The sequence below is a fragment of the Melozone crissalis genome, unplaced genomic scaffold (genome assembly GCF_028551555.1).
Source record: "Melozone crissalis strain CALT ecotype California unplaced genomic scaffold, PUWL_Pcris_2 ptg000013l_1, whole genome shotgun sequence".
NCBI lineage: Eukaryota > Metazoa > Chordata > Aves > Passeriformes > Passerellidae > Melozone > Melozone crissalis.
In genome coordinates this window covers 7,089,265-7,104,223 of record NW_026535791.1, presented here as the reverse complement: position 1 = coordinate 7,104,223, position 14,959 = coordinate 7,089,265, and the positions used below count along the sequence as shown (strand labels likewise).

Below are 14,959 nucleotides of genomic sequence, written 5' to 3'. Positions count from 1 at the left end.
CAGATGGAATGGAGACAGAAGCAAAGGTGGCGTCAATGAAAGGTGGCACAGAGCAGCTACAGTTCCCTCAGAGCTGCACTAGCACCAAACACTGCGCCTCGCTGAAATGTGCTGCCATTAGAAAGTACACCTGCATGTACCACATTTTCAAGTTTCAGGGAGACTGGCACAAGGTCTGGGGGAGCTGCTACATGTATGGGGCTGTATGCACGCTCTGGAGCTGCAGGAGTACCTGGTAAGTGCCAGGAACTGACAACATTTTGTACATACACACGGATTTACATGGTGTTTTTGGTATCTGAACATTTGCTACTGCTTAAAAGACAACCCTGTTCTGATCTGCTGACCAAAAGGATCTTGAGTATTGATTTTAAAGGCACATGGATAGGCCAGAATGCAGCCATAGAATCATAGAATCATTTATGTTGGAAAAGAGTTATAACAGCATTGGGTCCAACTGTTAATCCAGCAGTTCCAAGTGCACCACTAAACCTCAGTGCCACAGCTACATGTCTTTTAAATACCTCCAGGAACAGGGACTCCATTACTCCCCTAGGCAGCCTGTTCCAATGCTTGAAAATCTCCTTGGTGAACAAATTTTTCCAAGTATTCAGGGCAAAGATCCTTTTCCCCCTCTGACACAGGTATGCCCTATCTGTGACCAGTGGCCTTGCTGTCATGTAAACTGACCCATGATCAAAATCCCCCAAATGTTGTGGGTGACACTGGGCTCAGAGACAGGTATTGATCTGTTGTCTCTTCCTATTTCTCTCCTTATCATCCCCTGCAATTGGTAGGATAAGGGAGAGCACTGCCTGTGGTCCAGATCCCTTAACCAATTGTCCCAAAGCTCTGAAGTGTCTCCTGATTGCCTTTGGACTTCCTTGTGCAACTTCATTGCTGCCTACCTGAAAACTAATAGAGGAGAACAACCCGAGGGCAAGAAACTTTCTCTTCACATCTTAAAACCCATGTCCCAGACAGGCAGCACACGTCCCTCAGAAGTGGTTCCAGCCAGCATATGGGGCCTTCTTCTCCCTTCAGAAGGGAGTCTTCCATGGCAATGACCTGTCTCTTTTTCTTCATGGACACAGTTTTGAGACAGGTTGACTTAACCTTGGTGACAGCTCCATGCAAGATGAGACTGTCCCCATTGCTCAGTTCTGCTAGCAGAGCCTTGTACCCATACCTGCTCCTGGCCCTACATGATCCTATCTATATCCATCTATTTTTTCTTGCAGTCAACCACTTTGGAGCATGTCTGTCCTGTTGCTTGCTGAGAGTCCAATGCAGCATGATCCTGGTTATGAGCATTTGCTCTCAGGGACTGTAACATTAATAAAATACCTGGTTATATTATTAATAAAAGTCATCCACATATCTACAGAATTATTAGTTAATGCTGCTTTCTCTTTGGCTAGAGTAGCATAGCTAAGTTATAAAGACAGATTTGTATTGGTAAGGCTTCCAGACCAAAGAGTCAGATCATATTTGCCATCAGCAATGTGTTGTTGAGAGTATAAACTGAAAACTCAGTAGTCACCAACCAACAGCATTGCCTGAGCACCACAAAACATGGAAAAGTTCTTGACTCTGGCCCAGTAGGGCTGCCACTTAGATATTTTTGAAATTTAATTAAGTAAATGTCATCATTCCTAACACAAACCATCTTGCAGTGAGCATGCTTTTGAGTGCTCAAAGCAAAGCAGAAAGGAGCACTGGAACCCTGAGGAGTTAGGAATTATTCCCATATTAGGTACTATTTCCACAATGAAATGCACTCCCAGTTATCCATTTTCATTATGCCAATTTATTGTATTTATGGACTAGGGATGTGTGTTTAGATTAAAACCTCACTTTTGTAGGTGCTACAAGTCATGAAACAGTCCCTGTTCCTGCAGACTCCAGTGTAGTGCCACGGTGACCTCGAAGCAGAAGATAAAGGACAGTGCCAGTGGGGAGAATGTGCAAATTGATGTGCCCAGCAAAAACTCACATTTTTCAGAGCAGGAAAAGTTTGCTTTTCAGGAGAAAACTGTACAATGTGAAAGTGCTCATGGTCTATGCAGACATCTCATTTTTATTTAAGAATGGGTGAAGTGCTTATGAAACGAGACAAATAAAAAGCCTGAAAAATTTCAGTTTTCTCCATCCAGAGAACAAATACATCAGGTTGTTCCACAGTGACCTGTCAAGACTAAATTTAAAAGGGAAGAAGAGGACAGTTCAGGCTCTGTACCCACTGCAGCTTGCTCTCTGTGTTCCCACTTCCATCAACAGCAGGATCTTCACCACTGCCATCTCCTCATCCTTGGAAAAAGGGGCTGAGAGAAATATTACTCACAGACTTCAGATGAGACAATTAATCCACCCACTGTCTGCAGTGACTTATAACAGCAACCTGCATTTTCCAAAGAGATTTTGGCATGGAGGAGCCTGAACGTAATTATTAATGTGTGGAAGTCTCATGTAAATGAGCCTGTTTGAAAACAGGGCTCAATAGTGTAGCGAGAAAGCCATGAAGGGCTTCAGGATCCACCTCCACTGCAGCAAGTGAAGGTGGTCTGAAGAGCCCAAGGTGCCCCCAGGGCTAGAATCAGCATAGCCAGGTTGATCAAAGCCTGGCTGAACAAACTTTGCTCTTTTGCTGCCATGTAACCCAGTGCCAATGCAGACATACACCCTTTCCTACCCTCACAGCACCCCTGCATGGCACTACACAGCAGCACATGGTGGCTCCAGCTGGAAACAGCTGCTGTGGGTGTGGTGGGGACACATCTGCAAGTGCTCACATCCCCCATCTATGCTGGGACCTCGCTCACTCCTCACTTCTCTGAGATGGCCTCAGGATCTGTTTCACAGGAGCTGGTACGACCCAAAGGGGGAGGTGGGGCACCCAAAGTAGCTTTAAATTCAGTGTGGAGGGGTAGAAAGACAGCTGAGAGAATGAGCAGTGGTGAGACCAGGCACTGGAATCTGAAGGTATAGGCAGCAGTTTATTAATGAGAGGCTTGTTTAAGTGTCTTGGTAATGTAGCAGTGAGCAACCTTGTTATTACTGCTTCCAGCACAGAGTGCATATACAACATGGTATTGTGAAATCCTGAAATCTTTGTACATAAGTACAGTTAGGAGAAGAAAAAAAAGAAAAACTTGGCCATATTTCTGAATATACTCACTTCTTCTGAGAATAATATCACAGCCAGAACAGGCCTGCTATATTCAACTCTCATGCACAAGTCCTCAAACCTGGCTTAATAATCATAATGAACTATGAGGGAAAGGTAAATAGTCTTCATTCCACATCTCTGAGGATAATAGTAAGAAGGAAGAGATTTCAAACATTGGTAATGACTTGTAGAGCAGCACATTGCTTAAAACATTGACTATGAGCCAAGAAATACCCCTCAAGGCTGCAATCAAAAACAGTTTTTGGCTCTGTGCTGTGAACAGAAACTTTATTTGATCAACAGAGTTATTGCAACAGACTTGCTGTTGGGAGCCTGGAAGCTCATCTCTAATGTGGCACCCCTCAGTGAAGTTAAAGCTCCTGCATGGGAAAGCTCTGGGCTCATGAAATGCAGCTCTGGCTCACAGCTTCAATTAATTGTGATGACCACTGAGGAGAGTTGATGTTTCTCCCCTGCCTGGCACAGAAGTCTATGTAACTTTTCGTGGGGAAATAAGAGAGATCTGAGACTGGCAAAAATACTCCTCTCTGTTTTTGCAAGTAGCTGTTGATTTGGGAGAATGAAAGCAGCTGAACTGTTTTTTGTGAAGAGCTTCAGCGTATTGCCCTCAGCAGCAGCACAAGTACCAGAGCAATCTCTGACCTATAGGCCTTGCCAGGCTAAGAAGAAAACAGATGTGGATTAGCCCCCCTCCTGGCCAGAAAAAACACCCACCTGACAGAGAATATTGGCAGGCAGAAAAGGAAGGAACTGAAAATTAATTTTTAATAGAGTTTCTCAGAAAATGGCAGACCTTCTCAGAGTATTTCAGACTCTTTTTTTGAAATGCAAAGTAGACATTTCAGTTAAAATCTGGACAACTGAAGGTCTATTACTCCTATAAATATCTGCCATCAGAAATGGGTTTCCTGCTGGCATCACTAAGGAAAAAAGAGAGTTCTGAGAAGAGAGGGGGTTGCTAATATCAGAAAGTAATTCTCAACAAGAAACAACAAGCTATACTGATGTGAAAAAACCAAAAAAAATTATACTGACTGCTCCTGAGTACCACACACTCAACCCCATCCAACTAATTGCTCAGGGACCTATGGATAATTGGTATCTCCATGCTGATGGTTTGGTGATCTGGCAAAAGAGAACCTTCCCCAACCATGGGAATAAAGTTGTTTAAAAATTTAGAGGCTCCTGTTCAGCAAAAAGAAACCAGTAATGCACAGAGACCTCAGGCTGTGTCAGAGGCACAAGAGGTCTGATGCAAACCAGACATGAGCTGTCTGAGTTCTTTGGGAGAGAAGGAATTTCAGACTAGCGTGCCACAGGAGAGAGCCTAGAGAAGTTACTAGGTGCTCACACAGGCCATGATAAAGAAGACCAGAATACCAAAAAACTAAAAAAGCTATAAATAAATATATTTTGGGGATATGATGTATGCTGACTGACATCCAAACACTGGCACAGCTTGCCCAGAAAAGTGGATGTCCATCACTGGAAGTGTTAAAAGACAGGTTGGATGATCCAGTGAAACAATGTCCCTGCCCACAGCAGTGGGGGTGGACCAGACGATCTTTAAACGTCTTTTCTAACCCAAACAAAGTTATCAATTTTATGATTTCTTATTTCAGCACAGAAAGCCTAAAATTTCCTGGATCTGACAGTCCAAACTGCCATTAAAAGTAATGTGCTGTTTCCAAATATTTTTTTTCAAACAGAAGAACACTAACATCACAATTTTTTCCCCAAAGAATGGGGCAACTCAAAGAGTTTTCAATGAGTTTTAGAGATCGTGACTTTCTTATTCAAATCCAGGCATTATGAAAAGAGGGGATGATAAATTATTATGTCCAAAGATTTACCTTTCCAACAAGAAGGAAGATAGAGTGGCAAAGTACAGAAGAAGGGAAACATTGGGAAAGGGGAAAAGCAAGCATGTGTCCAGTGCTGCCTTCAGGCTTTATGTTTGACAGAAACAAGACACCCACAGAAAAATAGAATTTTTTTCTGTGTGGGGCAGATTATATGACTGTTACACCTGATTCCTGCTCCAAAAAACACGCAGTGTCTCCATTGCTTGGGGATGGCTGCAGGTAGAAGCATCTACAGCAATTTAACACCAGTGAGCCCTGCAGAAAGAGTGGAAGGGACACCACTGCTGCAGGAGCAACTTTGTAAGCAGTTAAAGCCTATAGGGAAAGGTAGTACCTACAACTGTGAACAAAAACTCATTTGTAATTAAAAGTAAATCTCAAGAAGACTGTGTTGCATCAGTTGTAAGCACACACAGATTTGGGGCAAACTGGGGAGATCTCTAAGGTTTACACTTGTGTCTTCTGCCTCAATACACCCAGAGAGGCGTCTAAACACAATCCTGTGCCATGTGCTCTAGGATGGCCCTGCTTGAGCAGAGAGTTGGACCAGAAGCCCCACTGTGGTCCCTTCCAGCCTGACACATCCCATGATTCTGTGGTACTCAGGAATTAACGCTGGGGTAAGACACAGGCATTTCACACCCCCAGTGCTCCCCTGACAGGGTGCTGAGGAGCAACAGTGCAGCACTGGTTCCTACTTGTGCCTCTGTGTAATCATGGACCTGTGGCTGGACTCCAGGTTCATAAATAGGACACCTCAGATCAGGTGCTGGCCTGCTCCCTGGCCAACCCCAGCAGCAGAGCCTTGTGTAAGTATCTCAGAAGCTTGCTAGTCACAGATGCAGAGGCTTCCCCCATTATTTACAGGAACTACTGAGACCTGAGAAGTGGTTGCTGGGCTGATGTGGCCCAGTGCATTGCACACTGGTCACAGGGAGACCCCACAAGCAGGGCCATGGTTATTTCTACCACCTGAGGAAAAGGGTGTCCCCATGCTTTCCTTACACAGGCTCTGCATCACCTCTTGATCGCCCAGAGTTCCTGCCTGCCAAGGAGGGAAAGGGGCCTGATGGCAACACTGTGGCTCCCTAGCATAGGTAACATCTGATGGTTCAGGAGAGCTGGGAACAAAAAGCAGGCTGGAAGCAAACAGCCCCATCCCATCCAGCCATGCAACATGACTCAACAGATCCACACAGGCAGGGCTGTGTAATCTGTGAGCGGAAACCAAACACAGAGCACGCCGTGGGCTGGCAAGCTGGGCCTTTTTTTTTCCTTTTTTTTTTTGGTGGAGTCTTATCCTTCTCTTGTATTTAAGCAGCACTTCCAAGTGGAAGAAAGAAAGGCTGGAAGAAAATACTGACTTGCCATGGGGTGGGGGCCTCTCACCGAGATCTACAGTGCAGCTAAGAGAGATTTTGCCTGTTTTTCCAAAAATGTATACAACTGGTGGCTTTCTGGGGTGGACAGAAGGTGCCACACATGCAGGGAGAAGGCTGAGATGGGCAGGATACCCTGTGGCCGACAGAAGCTCCTCAGCTTGTGTAACTTGCCAGGGTAGAGAATTGCTCTGACAAGTTACACAGGCTTCTACAGCAGCTATGAATTTGATCCTATAAAAAACAAGTATCAACAACTTCATCACATGCCTGGGTCACATGGAAGCAAGGACAACACGCAGTAGCAAATGTTGACTTTTTTCTTTCTTTCTTTTTGTTTTTTTTTTTTTTTTTGAGTGTGTTTGTTTTTTAACATAAAGTGGGAGCGAGGAGTGAAATTTGGGTGGGGCTTTCTACTGTTCACTGGGAGGAAACAGAAAGTGTTTGCAACACTCCTGCTTTGTTTTGCTCTCCCGCAGGAGCACGGGGCTCTTTCCAGGCTCTGCCAGGCCGGTAATGCCGCAGTTTTTCCAGGACTCCCAGCTTGTTCTGCAGCCCAGAGCAGCCCTCACGCTGTCTCACTGGCACTCATCGACGAGCCGGGCTGCCGTGGGCTAAGGGCAGGAGCTTTGGCCGAGTGCCTGGCACAGCCGTGAGCCGCTGGCAGCAGCGCTTGGCAGCGCTGTCTTTGGGAAAAGATGACGGTATCCAGAGTGGGCGATGTCAGCATCACGGCCCGGGAGGCCGCCGGGAGGAAGGCCGTGCAGGGCAGCCGGGAGCCTGAGTCATGGCGGTGCCGCGGGCCTGCCTGCAGCGCTGCAGCCCGAGCTCCGGCCCTGCCTGCTCCGGCCCTGCCCGCAGCGCTGCAGCCTGAGCTCCGGCCCTGCCTGCAGCCCGGAGCACAGGCCTGGCGAGGCGGCACGCAGCCGACAGGGCTCCCATCGAGACGTGCCTGTTCCCAGCAGCGCTGAGAGAGAAATGCTGGCTGGCACTGTGTGCCGCAGGCAGCCCGCCCTGGGGACAGGCCTCTCACCCGCAGCTCGGTCAGACCCCGGCGATCGCCGCCTGGCTGGATTTTGTTGGTCACTGCGGGGTATTTTTTTTTTTCTAAAGACACATGTCCAGATCATCGTGTCTGCAAGCGTCTCAAAGTGAAACAGTTTGTTCTAATTCACAGAAACCTCTGGGTTTCATACTGTTCTGTCTCCACCTCCCTTCCGAGACCCGAGAGACTCAAATCAACCAACAAACCATTTTTATTTTTTTTCTTACAGTTTTCAAATGAAAGCCCTGTTTTTTCCTTACCTACTTCTGTCGTGCAGTATCCAGTTACAGATCTACAGGTCTCACACTTGTGGTTGGTTTCCAACAATCCTGTTCACATTGGGCATAGATTTTTGCAATGGGCCAAAGTCACAGCAGGTCGATCAATGCCTGCTCCATCCACCACAGAGAGTGCAGCAAACGAGCCCTCCCAAAGCTTTGCTCTCTTACACCATGAAGAGTTTGTATAAGTGCAGCTATTTCAGCAAAGCTTTACTGATGGATCTCATGTGCACACATGTCAAACAGCCCAGGTGTGCGTACCTGAAGCTGGGAGGGCTGTGTGGAGCCAGGCTTCTGCCTCCTCCTCACACTGCGACTCACACAGCCCAGCCAGAACCAGCTGTGGGGCACCCTTGGCTCAGTTCTTTCCTTTTAACTCCTCTGGTACTATTAAAGCAGCACAGACTCAAATGTGGCTGTAGTGATGCTGCTATAAAAATACAGGAAGGGAAACTAGGTTTAACAAAGCATGACCCTTCATACTTGCATAACTCTTCACACTGGTACTTCTACCAGCATCAATCTCCTTGTGAAAATGTAAATTATATCCCCAGCTGAAAGTCCTGCACAGGCACAGACACTGTGGGCAGATAAGACCCATGTGCTACTCAGTGGGAACAGTTTGTGTCTTGCAAAGTATCCTTCTGGTTTAGAGGAGCCAGAAATATAAAGGAGAATATTTGCTTTTCTTTTAAAAATAGCTTGTTCTAAGGAATGTCTTTTTCAACCATGAGAGAATACAACATGGAAGGGATACAGGACCTAATAACCCACCTGGAAATACTTTGTATGGAAAAGCAGTTTAGCCAGTTTGGGGATTGAGCCAAAGAATAATCAGACAGGCCTTGCTTGATATTATTTGGGTTTGTGGCAGCTTTTACAGCCCAGCAGGATTTCCCAAAGCTGAGGTGCTTTTAAGCTGCCCGTGTATGTGCCTGGCCCTTTTTGCAGTCCTGGCTTTTGGCCAAAGTGATTTCTGTTTGTGAGGGAGTGAACAAGTGAGGATCATTACAACTTGGAAGGAGCTCAGTTCTTTCTGAGAGCTATGGAGACACAGAATGGGACAAAACAAATATAGAAATGTACCACAAAGCAGGAGCTGATAAGGAGATGGCATACTCCTGCAAATTTCAGCTGTTTAGGACATGGTTTGCAGGCTGTGGGACAGCTCTTATGCAGAAGTAGGGGAACCTGGATGCAGGAGAATAAGAGGTTTCCAGTAGGATTTGTGTGTATCTCCCACTCTGAGGCAATTGCACATCAGCAGATTGATATTCTGACCATGGAGGGGTGGCTTCTCCACAGCTGTGATTCTGCTCCTCATCCTCATGGTGATGAGCGACCATACACTCGTGCACACCACAGGAGCAGCAGCACAGTGTTAAAAATTGTGATTTTTCAATAGTCAACAGCAGAGCCTCTACTGTACTGTTTTCAGGAAAAGCAGTTCAATGAAAAGGTAAAGATGTAACCTTCCTTGCCCCCCCAGGTATTTTTTCAAGGTACAAAAGGGCTTCTAATGAAACTATCCCACTGCCTGAAGGACAGAACAAATGAACTCTGACATCCATGAGGCACCCCAGGTAGCATTTCCAAATGAAAATTTATGGGTCTTTTAGGGATCATGGGATGAGGGAAAAGAGAAGAAGAAAGAACAAAGTTAAGTTCCATGGAAAGCTGCTACTCTTCATTGAATCTAAAATAGAACTTCTTGGAAGTTTACCAACCAGGCATTTTTGTGTGGAAAACACTAACCGTGCAGATTGGGCACTGTCCAAGTTAAAATATACACCAGTACTGGATGGGAATAATGTTAGGGGTCTAGATGTGTTGACTCTGAAATACCTGCCAAAGAGTCCCTGCCATAGCAAGACTTGGGACCTCACAGCAGCTGTTGTTTTTCTACAGCACGTAGAAAATAGGTCTGGCTTTGGGTCTCCAACTGTGCATCCTCAGGATTTCAGGGAGGTGTCAGTGAGTTCTGGAGTGTAGCTTGAGCTTTACACTCAGTGTATATCCAGTCAGTTCACTAACTGGAATCCTGGGAGTTTGCTTGGTTTTCCTTTTCTGAGTTTGACACCTGCATTTGGAGAGATGACTTATGCCCAGCACTGCACTTGCTGCAAGGGAGTGGGAGGTAAGGGATGTTGGAGTGTGGTTTTTCAGGACAGGTTTTTCAGTAAAAAGACTGTTTTGTTCAATCCAAGTGTTTTTTTTAAAAGACTAAATCCATGTCTAGCATGAATCAAGGCACAGAAGGAGCAGAAAACAAGCTGGAAACTGGACATTCCCTGGAGTGTGATGGAACTTGCTAGATTTCAAGGATTTGTACATTGATATGTACTAGGGCTCGTGTTTCACACAATATTGATGCTTGACATGAGTCTGGGCATTGGATGAGGACAGGGAATGGGAGCACAGTTTTCAGCCTGGGAGGTTTCCTCCACCCACTGAAAAGACCCAGACTTAACTTTGCTGTACCAATTGATCTCATGCATGGTAAGGAGAATTTTGAGGTTTTTTCCTAGCCCTCTTCAAACTCTTTCTTCCATGCTTGCCATGATAGTATTGGAGTACCCACCTTTTCCATCTGCTTCTCTGCAAACACCTGCCCCATGCAATTCCTCTGTGCTGCACCTTGTGCTGAACGTGATGCTGTTCTTGGTGAGTCAAATCAAATGAGGCATCAAGATGATTTGACCTGTGCCTAGGAGAAACATGGTGCTGAAACTCCTCTTTGGTTCTGCACCATGGGGAAACCCTTTATCCAAATGGGTTTGTGTTTCCCTGCCCCAGCTGTCCCCAGTCTCGCATCATTGCCCGAAGTTGTACAAACTACGTGTACCTCAGCAAGCAAGGCTTTGCCAGCCAGGGCTGTTCTGAGAATACCTGATTTTTTGACAGTAATTTGGAAGGAGAAGCCTGTGTTCATATTCTTGCCTGAGGCACAGCACAGCTCTTGAGCAGGACTTGTATTTCTGGTTTCTTTACAATACAAACTTTATCAGTCAGACAGAAGCTGAACTCCAGTTTTTCCAAAGAGGGTCACAACAAGCTTGGCTAGAGCCTTGAGCCAGTTAGCTGGGACTACACAGAACTCAGCCACTTGGTTCAAGCAGTCTCTCTTTCATAAAAACATAGAGCACCTCAGTATCATCTTGCTTCCCTACTTTCATGCTCCAGTTGCTCAGAAATGGGACAGGATGCAGTAGAGCCAGTGTATGTATGTCTGAGTATGTACCTGTGTATGAAAGGTGGGATCTTGCTGGTGGGGACTTCCAAAGGGGAGAGAGAAAGCACAGCAGAGCTGATCCCACATGGTGTCATCAACAGTTCTCCTGTCCTGATGGGGCAGGAGAACTGTTAAGAGTTACATTCTTAGCAGATCAAAGCTGTATTCCCTGGTGGAAGCCAAGTGAAAGCTCATGTGCCTGTTTGGCAGCCTGTCATTTAGATAGGGATGAGCCCGAGACTAACCCAGAAGCTAATGAGAGGGGGGAGATGGGGAATGTATTGAAAATGCCCTGAGAGGAGAGGCAGATGACACTGAGGAGCCAAGCCTGTCTCTCTGTCCAAGTACTGAAGTACTCGAGCTTGCAGGGACAAGGGAGCCATGTGATCCGTGCTGGAGCACAGGCACCTCTCCTGCAGAGAGGGCAGATGCTGCACTAGGTCAGGATGTCTCCTGGAGAGAAGCTGAGTGCTGGGAGGGTTTCAAAGAGCAGTACAACCCTTAGCTCTGAAAGGCAGGGTCTGGCATGAAAGTGTGAACCGACTGGGGTTTTAGTTGCTCTGGAAGAGCTAGAACATAGCAGCTGAGCAGAAAAGTTAAACTAAGTGGTTTTTATCCACAGAGAAAGTACTGGAAGGTAGTGGCTGACCCTTGGGAATAGGTTAAGTGAGCCAGAGAGCAGCAGTGATAAAAGGGTGGAGGTGTTATTGATGCACTCCCTCAAGGCTGGGCATGTGCTCCCTTGTGTCTGTGTGTCTAAACTTGAGGAGCTGATTCTCTCTTCTTCTTTTTGTCTTTTTTTTTAGTCTGGCAACTTATGGTAGTGTAAGCAGATGTGTCTCAATGTTGTGGTGATGGCAAAGGAGTTTTTTTGAGAAATGAAGAGTAGGAAAGGTTTGTGAAGTGGCCTGTGCATTTCTGAGGTGTGAGGATAAGTAAGAGGCAGCTGGGAACAGGTGGTATGGTTTTGGGATCCCTGAGTGGGTAAAAGGTTGGGAAGACATTAGTAGGGTCTTAAAACATTCTTGGCAGGTAGCTCTGGGTGAAGGAGGCATCTGTACAAGGTGGTCTTGCAACATCTCTGCAGGGGCAGAGATGACCAAGCAACCTGAGCTTGATGTGAGGCAAAGCATAACAGGATAGTGGGCAGATGGTCTGGCACGTGCCTACACAACCCCCAAACCAGCCAACTCTGTACTCCTCAAGGGACTTACTGTAACTTGAAGAAGGATTATTTACTAAGACCACATTTTTTTTTTTCCTTTTTAAAAGAAAAATCAGTGCTTCATCAAAAGACATCAAAAAAATAAAGTCACAGTGCCAGGAAGTACAGACCAAATTCACATCCCATGAGAACTAACCTGCTTGTAGCTTTGCTTCAAAAAATATTAATCCATTTATTGCCCATTAAAAATTCCCTTTGTCTCTTCTCAGTTGTGGTGCATGCTTGAGATCTTAAAGATGGCACTGTCAGTCCTTAAAGCAATATTTGACATCAATTTACTCATTAACTTTCAAATGCAGGACACTGCAAACCTTTTCCTAAGGGCATCTTTGTGTTCTGTTTGAGAGAGTTACTGTTGTTTTCCCACCTCCCCTGAAGGGTTGTTTACAATACCATCTCTCCCTTTTAATCCTCTTTTCCTTTCATGTCTAACAAACAGTGTTAAACAGAACATGGGGGGAAAAGCAGATCTCACACATTATAATTATCTATAGTTAACTGAAGAAATCCTTCACATTTAGAGGTCTCATTTTGTAAATTAATACTCAAGAAGCTTTTTCCTATGTTTTTCCATACAAAAACTCTGTTCTTTCAAGCTTGAGGTTTGCATGTATACTAAGTCAGATAAAGTGTTTCTGAGTTGATGTGCACTCTGTGCAGAGACTGAGCTGCCACAAACAGAATTTTCCTTATGAGATCCTCTGCAAGGGATGTCTTGAGATGTACACACAAGAATGTGGGCAGTACTAAGATGTTAAGCTATGACAGAAAATATTACATTTCAAAACTGGCTGCTGTTTCTGCTGGTTATTTTTAGAGTTTCCCTTAATTTCTCTAGCTCTTTTTGCCCTGTATCTGAGCACTTTAAGACTGTGAATGTATTTAGAGTAACAATTTTTTCTGTGGGGAGGTGTGGGACTCCACATTACACAGATCTGAGAGGCTATCGTTTGATGAGCACTTCTTTCAGCAGCAGCACCAACATAAGCATTCCCTGATTTCCCCTCTCCCACCACTCACTCACCCCTCAGCTGTGCCAGTTTCTGTGCTGTGTGGGAAACATATCACAGAACACATCCAGGTTAAAAATAGCTGGAAAAGAGAGAGAGAAAGAGAGAGAGAAATGAATTCCAGAACCTGGACTAATATGCTATATGTTCATCCAAAGCTGATACAGCAGAACCTTTTTAGCTCAGATTCCATCTGTCTGTCCAGCTCCATCAATAATTTGTACCTGATTTCACACAGGACTGAAAGGTAGAAATTTCAACAGCTACTGATTTTCTCTCCAAATTTTGTGCAAACTGATTGCAGTGTGAGGGGCAGGGACCTCAGCTAAAGAAATGCAGCCAGCAGTCACCTGGCATGCTGGCTGGCCATGTATGCATTAACTGATCAGCCAGCATATATGGACCTGACTGCAGCCCAGGAAAGGGTCTTGGAGCATATAATGAGGGAAGAGTGGAGCTCATTGCAGCCATTTTATTTTAGGAGGAGAGGACAGAAGGGAGGTGAATATGAAGCAGTGGTCAGAGACCCTCAGGACACCATGAGCCATTAGTTCCACTGCTCACAAAGCAATTTGTTTCAAAAAGGCCTGAAATTCTATAAAATAAGGCCTCTTCTGCACGTGAGCCTGTAAATCAAGTGAGCCTGTAAATCATACAATTTGTGAGGAAGCTGAGAGCTCAGCCTCACATTCCTGTTTAGACTTCAGCAACCACTTCTGCTTTTAGCACTCCGAACACCGGTGGAAACCACGGATACTGATTTCTTTCCCGTACTCAAATGTCACTTAAAGCCCTTGTTTCTCCTGAATAACTCTTTTAAGCACTTGCTTCATTTTTGTTCCTACCTGCCTCCTTTCCAATTTACTACAGCTTGCCAAGAGCTTTGCTCCATTCTCTTCTTTTGTATCCTTCATGCTTCCCCTCCACTGGATGACCTCAGATTTGGTACAGGGCGGTACACAGAATATTCAGTGAATTGTATCTGAAAATGATGAGAATTTTGGTGCAAACAAAAGTTGGCTCTTCCTACCCACCCCTTCTGAGGGAAAAGAGACCTTGGGTCTTCTCACTGCTTCTGCTGATCTGCGAGAGGACTGGGTGGGATGGGAGCCACAGGGTGGAACAGTAGCCAAGAGACACCCTATGAGCCATGGCTGTAGTCCATGGTCAGAAAAGACTCTTTATGATCCTGTCCTGAGGTGTTTTTTCAGCCCCTGGTTGCACGTGCAGGATGCAAGGGAGCATGGTCAGAAAAGGCTCTTTATGATCCTGTCCTGAGGTGGTTTTTCAGCCCCTGGTTGCACGTGCAGGATGCAAGGGAGATCTGTGGCTGCTCGTAGGGGACTGTGTCTGTGTCAGCAGCACACGCTGTCTTTGGCAGGGGAGCTTCCATCGAATAGAAACCGGCTCTATTCCTACCATTTGTGGTCTTCCCCAGTAGGAGAAATTATCATTGCCATGGGCACATCTTGGGTTTCTCCAGGTGGGAAACTAGAGGTTTTGGGCAGTTGGGGATTTTCCTGGTGTGGGAAATCCCTGGGTGGCAATAATCCAGTGTATTGGGCTGTGTGCCATCCCTGCTGCAGACACCCAGGAACATTACTGGGAGTTGCACCCATTGTGATCTGTTTGCAGATACTCCAGTCTCACCACATGTCTGGAGTGAGGTGTGATGGGAAAGGCCTGAGAAGGCTCCCAGGGAATCTGCCTGTGTTAATTCCCTTGTCATTGC

The 14,959-nt window shown here is 45.8% G+C and overlaps 1 long non-coding RNA gene across 2 annotated transcripts in view; it reads right to left on the bottom strand.

Annotated features, from left to right (window-relative positions):
• Window positions 1-14,959, bottom strand: part of LOC128934472 (uncharacterized) — a 58,748-nt gene that overhangs the window by 15,681 nt on the left and 28,108 nt on the right. For both annotated transcript variants that reach the window (XR_008482858.1, XR_008482859.1), the window contains exon 2: window positions 13,242-13,309. This is a non-coding gene — a long non-coding RNA (uncharacterized LOC128934472). The remainder of the gene's footprint in view (window positions 1-13,241; window positions 13,310-14,959) is intronic.